The sequence below is a fragment of the Helianthus annuus genome, chromosome 7 (assembly GCF_002127325.2).
Source record: "Helianthus annuus cultivar XRQ/B chromosome 7, HanXRQr2.0-SUNRISE, whole genome shotgun sequence".
NCBI classification, from domain to species: domain Eukaryota; kingdom Viridiplantae; phylum Streptophyta; class Magnoliopsida; order Asterales; family Asteraceae; genus Helianthus; species Helianthus annuus.
In genome coordinates, this window is record NC_035439.2 from 125,082,560 (window position 1) to 125,095,540 (window position 12,981).

At 36.0% G+C, this 12,981-nt stretch overlaps 1 long non-coding RNA gene across 2 annotated transcripts; it reads left to right on the plus strand.

Annotated features, from left to right (window-relative positions):
* Positions 1-454: 454 nt before the first annotated feature.
* LOC118480412 lies at positions 455-3,047 on the plus strand. 2 transcript variants are annotated; one of them, XR_004862608.1, is made up of 6 exons: positions 455-626; positions 730-814; positions 922-958; positions 1,758-1,850; positions 2,526-2,646; positions 2,840-3,047. It is a non-coding gene; the product is annotated as an uncharacterized LOC118480412 (long non-coding RNA). The 2 variants fall into 2 exon arrangements; XR_004862609.1 differs by lacking the exon at positions 730-814.
* The last annotated feature ends 9,934 nt before the right edge of the window (positions 3,048-12,981 follow it).

Consider the following 12,981-nt stretch of genomic DNA (forward strand, 5'->3'; position numbering starts at 1 on the left):
ACTCCTTGTGGGTTTATATTAGTGGTGTGTTGGTTAATCATGTCTCGGCTTCTATACCGGGCTCTACATGTATGACAAACATGTAAATCTGTATACAAGATTATTTTATCACTACTACAATAAGAAGCATTAGACGGTGTTCAAGATCTTTTTAGACGGTGTTATAATAATAACCCCGTCTTAAAATCAATTCCTCACATGGCCGTTGTGCCAATCCAATTAAAATATTCATCAAAATTTCATATAACCCCGTCTTATGCTTAAACCCCGTCTTAAAATCAATTCCTTACCTTTTAGACGGTGTTCTGCTTAAACCCCGTCTTAAAATCAATTCTTTCTCACCTTTTAGACAGTGTTCCCTTTAAACACCGTCTTATGCTAATATATGCGCTCTTTATAGACGGTGTTTTGAACACCGTCTTAAATACTCATTCTATCTTAGAAAACAGAAAAACCTAGCCTCCATTCCCCTTCTACTCGCTGCCCCTCCAGCCGCACCACTCGGGCCTCCGCCGTCTCCTCCACCATAAACCCGCCACCGTCTGCGCGTCTCTGTCATCTCCTCCGCCACAAACCCCCACCCTCCGCCGGTATCTTCGTCAGCGACGACATCTTTTCCGGTGAAGGTATCATCATAACTCTTGTAGAATCTCAGTTCATGTCAAATTTGTTTTTGCTTTTATAAGTTTCAAGGTTTAAGCACATTGATATGATATGATAATTTAATAGTTTAGGGTTGATCGTTAAGCAGTTTGTAACAATAATAATGGACTCAGCTGCTTTGCTCTTTGGTGTTCTGCCTAGGCTTTGGAAGGTGGTTCGTTTAATCAGTTATCTAATCTCTATAATTCTTTATGCTTCAATAGATTTGTAGTTTCTTAACAATTTTAATCATATCTTTTAATTGGGCTCTGAAATTAGGTGATATTGTGGAATCCACTGGCCTTTCATTCAGCATGTAAGTTTCTTATGTACTTTATTATTTATGTGATAAAATTTCGTTTATGGAAAAGTCATAGTATTATTTATTTGATAAAATTTGGTTTATGGAAAAGTCATAGGAGCTAACAAATAACGCACTAGTAACAACACTGGGTCAAAACATTTTTTTTGTATTTGGTTAATTTGTTTTTTATATGTTTCTGCTACAAACTTGTCATTGTATCGGTGTATGTTGTTGCATAAACTTCAGATCCATCTATACTTTCTGCTAATCTGCTTCAAATACTTTGTCATAAACTTGGTTTATCAAAGCGTGAAGCGCACAAAAGCGACAAGGTCTAAAATCAAAGCGCTAAGCGCAAATAGCAAAAGCGGTGGGCTTTTCGTACGTGAGGCGCAAAGTGCTTATATATGTATATTTTATATATATATATATATATATATATATATATATATATATATATATATATATCCTATAGGCTTTTAGCATCCCTTACCCAAAATATAGTGATAAATAAGGTTTATATATGATTTAATGTATAAAACATATAATGTACAACCAGTTTAGCTGCATGTATAACACTTTAAGTCACAAAAACACCTTCTGTACAAAAAAGCACACGCCTCAGTGGGATTTTTTCTCCAAAAAAGCTCGCTTTTTGTGCGCTTTCTGTACATAGCTCGCTTTATGTCACACAAGGCGCAGCTCTTTGCGCCTAGGGTCGCTTTGCGCTTAAGCGCGCTTAAGGCGCGCTTTTTTAAACCAAGGTCATAAATTCGTTATTTTTTTTGTTAACATGATATGATATATGCAGTGCACAAATGAGGAGGAAATTGTTGCTGTGATTGCTCATGAACCCGGTCATTGGAAACTGAATCACACAATATACTCCTCTGTTGGTGTTCAGGTGCGATCCAATCTTTTAATCCTTTTGGGTATACATATTTTATAATATATTATACATCTTTTATGTAATCTTTACACATGCTGGTAGAGTCCAAATGGGTTTTGTTTCATCTCACTAGAAGTTAGATCTTATGGTTAACTTTGAGGAAATATGCTTTTGTGACCACTTTCGTACTTTGTAGATACTTATACTTAGATGTTTGGAGGTTAGAGCCTGTGTAGTGGGGCGCTATGTGCCCCTATAAAGCCCCAATGGGGCCCACAACACCATGACGAAGGGCGTTATGAGGCCAAAAAATGGGGGGAACACTATATATATGGCGCCGTGATGGGGGGATGATTTAAAAAATGGACCAATAAAAAAAACAAGTGTTTTTTTAATTAATTAATAAAATTGAAAATTAATAATTAGGTAATGATAGGCAGGGGTTTTATGACTACGGGCTCTAGCGATATAACGCCCCATAAAGCCCCTGTGTGACGTGGCACGACACGTGTCGCATAACGCCCCACAAGGGGCTTTATGACTACGGATGGCCTTATACACTTGTAAAGAACTCAAATGATCCGAGTTAGGATCCGAGTTCAACTACACAATGGTTGATGTATATGTGTTTGCTATTTCTAAATTGTTTGAATTTCGTTACTTTTAAATAATAATGTTAATTTATTACAGTGTAAGCAACAAAAAGGGTGGATGGGAATGCGGCTACATGGTTCTCCAACATATGTTTATCAATTTATTACATCCCTTACATGACTTTGTCAATTTGTATCAAAGCCAATTTTCCGATGAAGTAAGTAAAATATACTTGTTTATCAATTTATTACTTAACTGTTTATTTTTTTTTAAACTTAGAAGGTTTAGATGTATATAACATGTAAATATATACATAGCTTTATTGCCGATGTTGTTATCGATTTTTCTCTTTGCCTTTAGATTTATTCTATAATATTTATAATAACTCTTTCTATCTACTTTTATTTTAGATGTGGCACGACACAAGAGAGACTACAGATAATGAAATAATGTTTTGTTGATGACGTTGATGCCGAAGTTTTTTAGCGAGTTAGGTATTTCGTTAGTTTAGCTTATGTGTAGTTTGTTTTGTATTCACAAATGATTGTAATTTGACGGGTTTATTTCCGAATTGGATGTCTACGGGTTTATTGTGGATTTGAATGTGTATTGTTTTGGTTTGATTTGAAAATGTTCCATTGGTGTATATAAGGTTGATGTATTTTTTTTTCCAGCAAATGTATTTTTGAAAAATACGGATTCAGTAAATGTATTTTTTTCAGCACATTATAAGACGGTGTTAAAATGGTATTAAAAGACGGGGTTCACCTATAAATGTTTTGATATTAAAAGACGGGGTTCACAAAGTTTAAGCCGGTGTTCTATAGAACACCGAACACCGTCTAATAAGAGTTGATTTTAAGCCGGTGTTCAAATAGAACACCGTCTAATAAGAGTTGATTTTAAGCCGGTGTTCAAATAGAACACCGTCTAATAAGAGTTGATTTTAAACCAGTGTGGTTTAAGACGGTGTTGAAAACACCGTCTTAAAACTTATTTCACCCCGTCTAAAGCTCAGTTTTGTAGTAGTGTATATAATTGTCCCAAGTTACAAAAGAATATTTGTACCTTTTGCATCTAAACCAATTTTTCATAAATGTTTTCAAAAGAGTCGGTTAATTGTATTTACCAGTGTAAACTGACGTATTTTCAAAAGACTAAGTGACAGGAACTACACGTACTAGGCTGGGAGCTTCTGAGCGTTAAATAGAGGATCTTGCAAGTCCGTAATGCCTTATGTCTGTTGAACATGTTTTGTATTTGATTTAGATCCGCCTGTGGATCCTTTCTTACAACCGTCTGTATATTCTTTTATACACGCCTTGTAATACTAGATTAGGACGTTGTGTTTGATGTATCATTTTGAAACAATGTTGTATTTTGATTATTGTCTTGATGTTGTATTTTGAAACAATGTTGTAATTTGAAATTCTGTGTACTGTATCGTAACAATGTTGCTATGAAATGAAATCCGTTTTGTTATAATTATTGTCGCAATTAGTGTTATGAAGTCTCGAGCAATCTCATTCGTCTCACTCCGATATTTCCGCCATCGGTTGGGGTGTGACAAAACATATAGCTAATGGAAATTGCCTCATTTGAAATGTGAAAGGAATTTTTTAATCCGAATGTATCAAATGAATTCTAGGTATAAGTAATTACATGCTAACCAACATACTGACTTCATAGACGATTTCGAAACAAATTGTTTGTATAATTAATTTTGCGTAAATGACATTTCCTTTTATATCTTGTGAAGCCATGTGGATAATAACCAATTTATCTATTAAACACAGACTAAAAAGGTATTCAAACAAGCAAAATACCAAACTCTTAAGGAACACCATATTTATTGAAAAAGCAGTACACTTATTTAGCCACAAATGAACAATCAATCATAGAAATGTCAATATAAATTTTAGTCAAACCTAATTCCTTAATGGTGCGTTAATTATAAAGTTGTAGTGTACGTCTATCGGAAAGTTGTAGTATACAATCTATCAGAAAGGCATGTATGAACAAACATCATTTTATTTATTAGGAAGCAATATATAGCATTCAGCCCGCCAAGCGATTTCAAATGAATTGTCAAGTCCAACATGTCCAAATTGTACTGAAGCAATATCGATTGATCAATTAAAGTGTCACGGCCCCCGACCCGGTTTGACCCGTTTCAGGAGCCGTGGGACAGAAATCCCGTGATATTTATTTATGTGATTTTAGCAGCGGAATTCTTTAACATCAGGATCGTTATAAAGCTAAAAAATTTTCCCGATTATTTTTATTTCACAATTCGGGCTAAAACCCCGATAATTTACAATAATAAGATTTTTCTAACAAATCTTTATTTCAAAACATATTTCTTTATTTTATACTGAGCCACTATCTTAAGCTTGAAATGCTCCCCGACACTTTTCCTGAATTACAGTAGATCACCTGAAACATGTTTGAAAAAGGTTTTGCCAGCGGGGAAATACTGAGTGAATCATTCAGTTTACTGAAAACGACACATTTGTTATAATTCACAGTGTTAAGATCTTTTACATATGTTTCTGATATCAACCAACTACCCACAGTATTTGTCACTCGTTCGGATCTGTAACAGTGGTCATATCACCATTGGCTGCCCCAATGAATGACGTATCACTTAATTTTAGGTTCGCCCACCTAATTGTGATAAAAACAGTAGTACTGTGCACAATACCCCACATACTGGCTGTAATTTGGTGATTACATCAACTTAATCACTGTAATTATAATTCTGAAAATAATTTGGAGTATTGTAAAACAGTTGATAAAAAGAGAATGACTCACATTGCAGATTTAATACGGATAGAATATGATTTAGCCTGGTCAACCTAATTTCAATAATAATGCACACAAAACTGGGTTAGTGATCAATACAGCAGTCACGATAACTCACGAAATCAAATTCTCACAATGAACGACAAAGTGCAATACTTAAACATTCATCGATTTAACGACGAACGACAAAGTATAACCCAATGTGGGCGGCACTTAAACATTCTTTGGATATATTGATCTCGGAAAATGAATCGTAATAGCGATCGAGTAATTTACCCTGTTTTGCGGCAGCGATTCGAGTGCAGTGTGTGTTTAATTGTAGTATAACTGATCTATCTCGACGTACACAGAGCGTATTAACATCGTTTCAACTTCTAAAGGCTACTGCCAATGTCTGCTATTTATAGTGAAATTTGGGACTCCCTTACGGACCGTATGGCTTTTCCCTTTACGGTCCGTAAAGGGTGCAGTCTATATACCTAGGCTAGTTGGTTTCGGGACTAGCTTGCATGAATCACCAAAAATTTGAATTTCAATCTGTACAACGCGATTTTAAGATAATTATCAACTAGGGTTTACCCCCCCTGAGTTTTAGGGGCCCTGATCCTGATTCTGATTGTTCCGAAAATTTTAGGGTTAGTGCAGAATTACTTGGGTGTCTCAATTAGGGTTTCTTTATTGACTAATTATCATTCTAATTATTAATTTTAATAAGAGTTGTTATATCCTCCCCACCTTAAGAAAATCTCGTCCTCGAGATTTATTGAAATAGATGAGGGTATTTCCGCTTCATTTCTGACTCCAGTTCCCAAGTATATTCTGGTCCTCTCTTTGAATTCCATTTGACTTTCACCAGTACTAGTCGCTTGTGTTTGAGAAACTTGATTTTCTTATCTTCTATTTGTAAAGGTTTCTCTAGGAATTTCAGCTTTTCATTTACCTCTACGTCTTGAAGAGGTACTACCAGGGATTCGTCTGATAGACATTTCTTAAGATTGGATACATGAAATACATCATGTACTCCAGCTAGTTCTTCTGGTAGTTGTAAGCGATAAGCAACTGGTCCGATTCGTTGAATCACTGGGAATGGTCCAACATATCTTGGACTCAGTTTTCCTTTCTTATCAAATCGTACTACTCCTTTCCAATGAGATACTTTCAAAAGTACTTTGTCTCCTATATGGAATTCGAGTGGCTTGCGGCGATTGTCTGCATAGCTCTTCTGGCGATCTCGAGCCGTCTTTAGTCTTTCCTTGATTTGTGTTATCTTGTCAGTGGTTTCTTGCACGATTTCTGGACCTGATAATTGACTTTCTCCTATTTCTGCCCAACATACTGGAGTTCTACACTTGCGTCCATACAGTGCTTCGAATGGAGCGGCTTCAATGCTTGAGTGATAACTATTATTATAGGAGAATTCGATTAATGGTAAATGGTTATCCCAATTACCACCAAAGTCAATTACACATGCTCGGAGCATGTCTTCTAGAGTTTGGATCGTCCTTTCACTTTGTCCGTCTGTTTGTGGATGATATGCAGTACTTAAATTGAGTCGGGTTCCCATTGATTCTTGGAAACTTGTCCAGAAACGGGAAGTGAAACGACTATCTCTATCCGATACAATGGAGAGTGGAACTCCATGTAAGGATACTATTTCATCTACGTACAACTTGGCTAACCTTTCCATGTTAAAGGTTTCCTTTATTGGTAGAAAATGAGCGGATTTGGTTAATCGGTCTACGATCACCCAAATGGCATCATTACCTTTTCTGGTTTTGGGTAACTTAGTAACAAAGTCCATTGTTATGAGTTCCCATTTCCATACAGGCATTTCTAACTGTTGTAGTAGACCTGAAGGTTTCTGATGTTCGGCTTTAACTTGTGAACAAGTTAGACACTTAGATACGTATTCGGCTATATCCTTCTTCATTCCTATCCACCAGAAATTCTTTCTTAAATCTTGGTACATCTTATTGGTACATCTTTTAGGTAACCTTTCATTCCTTCAGCATCGTTCTTGATTGCCGTTTCCTGAATTTCCTTTAATTGTTCCATTAAATCTACTTGTAGATTTATTCTAAGAGCACGGACTCGCCTTTGCTTTTCATGATACTTACGACTTAAGGCATCTGCGACTACGTTTGCCTTTCCTTCGTGATATTGAATATCACAGTCGTAATCACTCAGGATTTCCATCCATCTTCTTTGCCTCATGTTTAACTCTTTTTGCCCAAATATATACCTTAAACTCTTATGATCTGTATAAACAGTAAACTTACTTCCATACAGATAATGTCTCCATATCTTAAGGGCAAAAACTATAGCTCCTAATTCTAAATCATGAGTCGTATAGTTTTCTTCGTGCTTCTTCAATTGTCTGGAAGCATACGCAATTACCTTCTTGCGTTGCATCAACACACATCCGTATCCTAATTTTGAAGCATCACAATATACCTCAAAATCTTCTGTTCCTTCTGGTAAGGCTAAGATTGGAGCATTGGTTAATTTCTGCTTTAAGATTCTGAAGGCCTCTTCTTGTTTAGGTCCCCACTCAAACTTAGTGGCTTTACAGGTTAGCTTAGTTAATGGTATAGCTATCTTGGAAAAATCCTTAATAAATCGTCTATAATACCCAGCTAAACCTATAAAACTTCTAATTTCCATTGCAGTTTGCGGAACCTTCCAATTGGTAATTGCTTCTATCTTAGCAGGATCTACGTGAATACCTTCGTGATTCACCATGTGTCCTAAGAATTGCACTTCTTGTAGCCAAAATTCACACTTTGAGAATTTAGCGTACAACTTTTCTTTTCTTAACAAAGTTAAGAGTGCATGCAAGTGCTGACAATGTTCAACCTGACTTTTTGAATAAATAAGTATATCGTCTATGAAAACAATTACAAATTTATCCAAATATGGTTTACAGATCCTGTTCATCATGTCCATAAATGTTGCAGGTGCATTAGTTAATCCAAATGGCATGACTGTAAACTCATAATGTCCATACCTAGTTCGAAAAGCAGTTTTAGGTATGTCTTCTTCTTGAACCTTTAATTGATGATATCCGGAGCGCAAGTCTATCTTAGAAAAATATTTAGCGCCTTGTAATTGATCGAAAAGATCATCAATCCTAGGTAATGGGTATCGATTCTTAATTGTAACCTTATTCAACTCTCTATAATCGATACACATTCTCATCGACCCATCTTTCTTTTTCACAAACAACACTGGTGCACCCCAAGGGGATGAACTAGGTTGTATAAATCCTTTGCTTAGTAATTCATCTAATTGCTTTTTCAATTCTAACATTTCGGTAGGAGCTAATCGATAGGGTGCCTTGACTATTGGTGTAGTTCCTGGAATTAGATGAATCCTAAATTCTACCTCCCTATCTGGTGGTAACCCAGGTAAATCTTCCGGAAATACATCTGGGTATTCTGAGACTACAGGAATTTCCTTAAGTTCTTTTCCTTTAGTACAAATGATTACTGAAATCATATATACTATTCCTTGTTTCCGTTCATAATTAGCAACTTTCATTACTGATATGAACTTCAGCGGCTTTCGAGGTTTATCTCCTGTAATCATGATTATTTTCCCAGTAGGTGATTGAATTTCTATAGAGTTTCTATCACAAATGATTTGAGCATGGTTGGCTATTAACCAATCCATTCCTAACACAACATCAAATTCAGCTAATTTCATAGGCAATAGGGTTGCAACAAATTTATGACCTGAGAGTTCTATTTCTACTTTTTGCAAAACCTGATTGATTTTTACTGAATTCCCATCTGCAGTTTCGACTGTAAAAATCTGCCTAACGGTAGTTAAGGGTAACTTAAGAGCCTGACAGAATGAAGTATTTATAAAACTTTGGTTTGCACCAGAGTCAAATAATACTTTTGCATAAACGTTGTGAACTAGAAACGTACCGGCGATGACATCCGGAATGAGCTCTGCTTCTTGAGTGGTTAGCTGGAATGCTCTGGCATTCTTCTTAGTAGCTCCTTCGGTCGCTTTGGGTTTGTTGTCTACTGTGTTGGCTAACTTAGGACATTCTGTCTTGAAATGTCCGGCTTCTCCACAATTGTAACAAATTATGGATTTCTTCCTGCAGTTTTCTTCACGATGTCCTATCGTTTTGCAAAAATTGCAAAGTTTGTTACATTTTCCAAAATGATTCTTTTTGCAAATTTTGCAGAATGGCAAAGTTGAGGATTGCCCTGTTCCTCTTTTCTTGAAATTCCTACTATTACCCACTCTAAATCCTTGGGTAATTTTCTGAGCTAGTTCCTTCTTCCTATCTTCATCTCTTGTACGTATCAGTTCATCAGTTAAGGTGTTAGCTAATTCTACTGCATCGTCAATTGTGCAAGGTCTCGCAGCCTTAACGATATTGCGAATTTCGCTAATTAATCCCCAAATATAGCGAGAAATGAGTACTGGTTCTGGCGAAGCCAGGTTAGGTACCACTCTAGCATATTCGAAGAATGTCGAAGTATAACCACGACAATCCACACCTAACATCCGATGAGTTAGGAACTTATTTGCCATTTGTTCCTTTTCATATTCAGGACAAAATTTTCTTTCTACGAGATTCTTAAATTCTTCCCAAGTCATAGCATAAGCCCTATCTCTTCCTTTAGCTTGTAACACAGTGTTCCACCATTCGAGTGCTCCTTCTTTAAACAGATTTGATGCGTACATGACTTGATCATCTTTGGCACACTTACTTATTGCAATTACTGCTTCGGTTTTCTCTAACCAACGCAGTGATGCAGTTGCCCCTTCATTGCCTGCAAATTCAGTGGGTTTAAAAGCAAGGAATTCTTTGAAAGTGCAACCAGGTGTTGCAGCCTTCCGTTTCTTAGGGAGCGGCGTGTGCTGGGATTCATTATCATGATTAACATGATTATGGCCACCGTTTATACTATTACTGAAGTTATCTTCAGTAGTACGTTTACTAGGAATGATATGTTGCGGTTCGATTGGACTTTTTACAGCAGCAACAAATGCTGGAATAGCATTGGCTATCCCTTGAGCAACAATATTTTCAATATCTTGTCTAGTCATATATTGATCTCCTGGATGTTGCTCCGACTGATTAACCTCATTTACTGGTTCATTACCACTATTTGCCATCTGATAATATATAATAATTTTTATTAGTATTTAATAAATAGTAATCATACATAAACAATCAGACAATTTATAATACACGTATAGTCAAAATTATCGATTTCTCGATTCTATTTCATATCCGTTATAGTATGCATCACTACACACAGATATTTTACAAAGTTTTATTCGGAGTTATGTTACAGACTGATTTCACTATTTACTATACTATTACACAACTATAGTTTTACCATCCTCCTATCCCTCACCATTTGTTGTTCTAAAAATGCATTTCCCTTTCATCATATTTCCAGACAATCTGTCCCCCTATCTCCCTGATTCTATTCCCTGCATCCATCAACTCTTCACCGAAATGGCGAAGTTCAGCCATATTCTCAGTGCTCATTGGTGGATTAGGTAGGGGTTCTGGATCAAATTGCGGAAGGAAGGAATAAGGGTCGTTGACAATATTTTGAAATTGCCAATCATTCGTCCACCATTCTTCCATTTCTATAGGTTGAGCGTGGACTATTGGTTCTGGGATTGCTGGTGCAAAATTCATAGGGATTGGATTTTCACTAGGATAGGTAAAAACATTCGTATTGACATGCTGAAAAGTTTCACAGTCTGCCAATAGAAAATCTATCTCATCCTGAAAAGTTATTTCCTGGTTTTGGTTTTGATTGGAGCTCTCTCCGATTTCTATCTGAGTTGGTCTAGAACCTTGTCCTACTTCCATTTCTATATCTTTAGAATATTCCTCAAACTGTATCTCCATTTGCCTAGAATCTTTCTTATCTTCAATTTCCATCTCCGGCTGTTTACCAGTTTCTTTTGCTATTTCTAAAGGATTGTTTATTTTAGGAAGTTTCGGGACTGGCTTTTTCCTACGGATACGATGTCCCCACACGTAATTCTTCTTTTTCTTTCGTTTTGGCTTTGTCAAAGGTAGAGCATGGAATTCTACAGGTTGGTCCACATCAGCAAAGTATCCAGTAAACTCTTGGGAAACTTCTATATTCACCAGGTAAAGATTGAGGTTCTGAAAAGCTTCAGATATCTCGCTCATGCTGTGTAGCATATATGCAAAATGCACAGAAATGCTAAGTTAAAACTTTGGAACAAAGTTTAACAAATAAACATCGGAGTTTTATTGCACACTATTTGTACAAAATAACAGGAAAGAACACACTCAGATTTATTTATTTATTTACTGAGAAGTGTTATTACTAGACTTAGGGTATTTAAAGATTTGCATGTTCTGCTACAGTAGCTAGCATATACAAATTTGCCCATTTCTCATCTAGCTTATCTTCCCAAGGTGATTTATTGATTAACTCCTGGGTTTCCTTTTTAATCCTCTTTTCTCGGATTTGCTCTTTACTTTTCTTAATAATCATACTCCTTTTTCTAGGAGAAAGCGGTTTCTCATATTGTGCTTTTCGCACAAATATTCCTTCTTCAGGGATTGTAGGGAGTTTTGAAAATTTAGTTTTGGATGAACTTCCCTCTTCGTAGACTGACCTATCTAATTTAAGATAGATATCTTGCAACTTTTGCTTACCCATACTGTAACTAACAAATAGTCAGTTTAATAAAACACATAATCACATAATAGTAATCAGGAAAAATTAAGTATCTGTTAAATACTTAATTAGCTTAACTCAGTGGCTCTGATACCACCTTATTTCTGTCACGGCCCCCGACCCGGTTTGACCCGTTTCAGGAGCCGCGGGACAGAAATCCCGTGATATTTATTTATGTGATTTTAGTAGCGGAATTCTTTAACATCAGGATCGTTATAAAGCTAAAAATTTTTCCCGATTATTTTTATTTCACAATTCGGGCTAAAACCCCGATAATTTACAATAATAAGATTTTTCTGACAAATCTTTATTTCAAAACATATTTCTTTATTTTATACTGAGCCACTATCTTAAGCTTGAAATGCTCCCCAGCACTTTTCCTGAATTACAGTAGATCACCTGAAACATGTTTGAAAAAGGTTTTGTCAGCGGGGAAATACTGAGTGAATCATTCAGTTTACTGAAAACGACACATTTGTTATAATTCACAGTGTTAAGATCTTTTACATATGTTTCTGATATCAACCAACTACCCACAGTATTTGTCACTCGACCGGATCTGTGACAGTGGTCATATCACCATTGGCTGCCCCAATGAATGACGTATCACTTAATTTTAGGTTCGCCCACCTAATTGTGATAAAAACAGTAGTACTGTGCACAATACCCCACATACTGGCTGTAATTTGGTGATTACATCAACTTAATCACTGTAATTATAATTCTGAAAATAATTTGGAGTATTGTAAAACAGTTGATAAAAAGAGAATGACTCACATTGCAGATTTAATACGGATAGAATATGATTTAGCCTGGTCAACCTAATTTCAATAATAATGCACACAAAACTGGGTTAGTGATCAATACAGCAGTCACGATAACTCACGAAATCAAATTCTCACAATGAACGACAAAGTGCAATACTTAAACATTCATCGATTTAACGACGAACGACAAAGTATAACCCAATGTGGGCGGCACTTAAACATTCTTTGGATATATTGATCTCGGAAAATGAATCGTAATAGCGATCGAGTAATTTA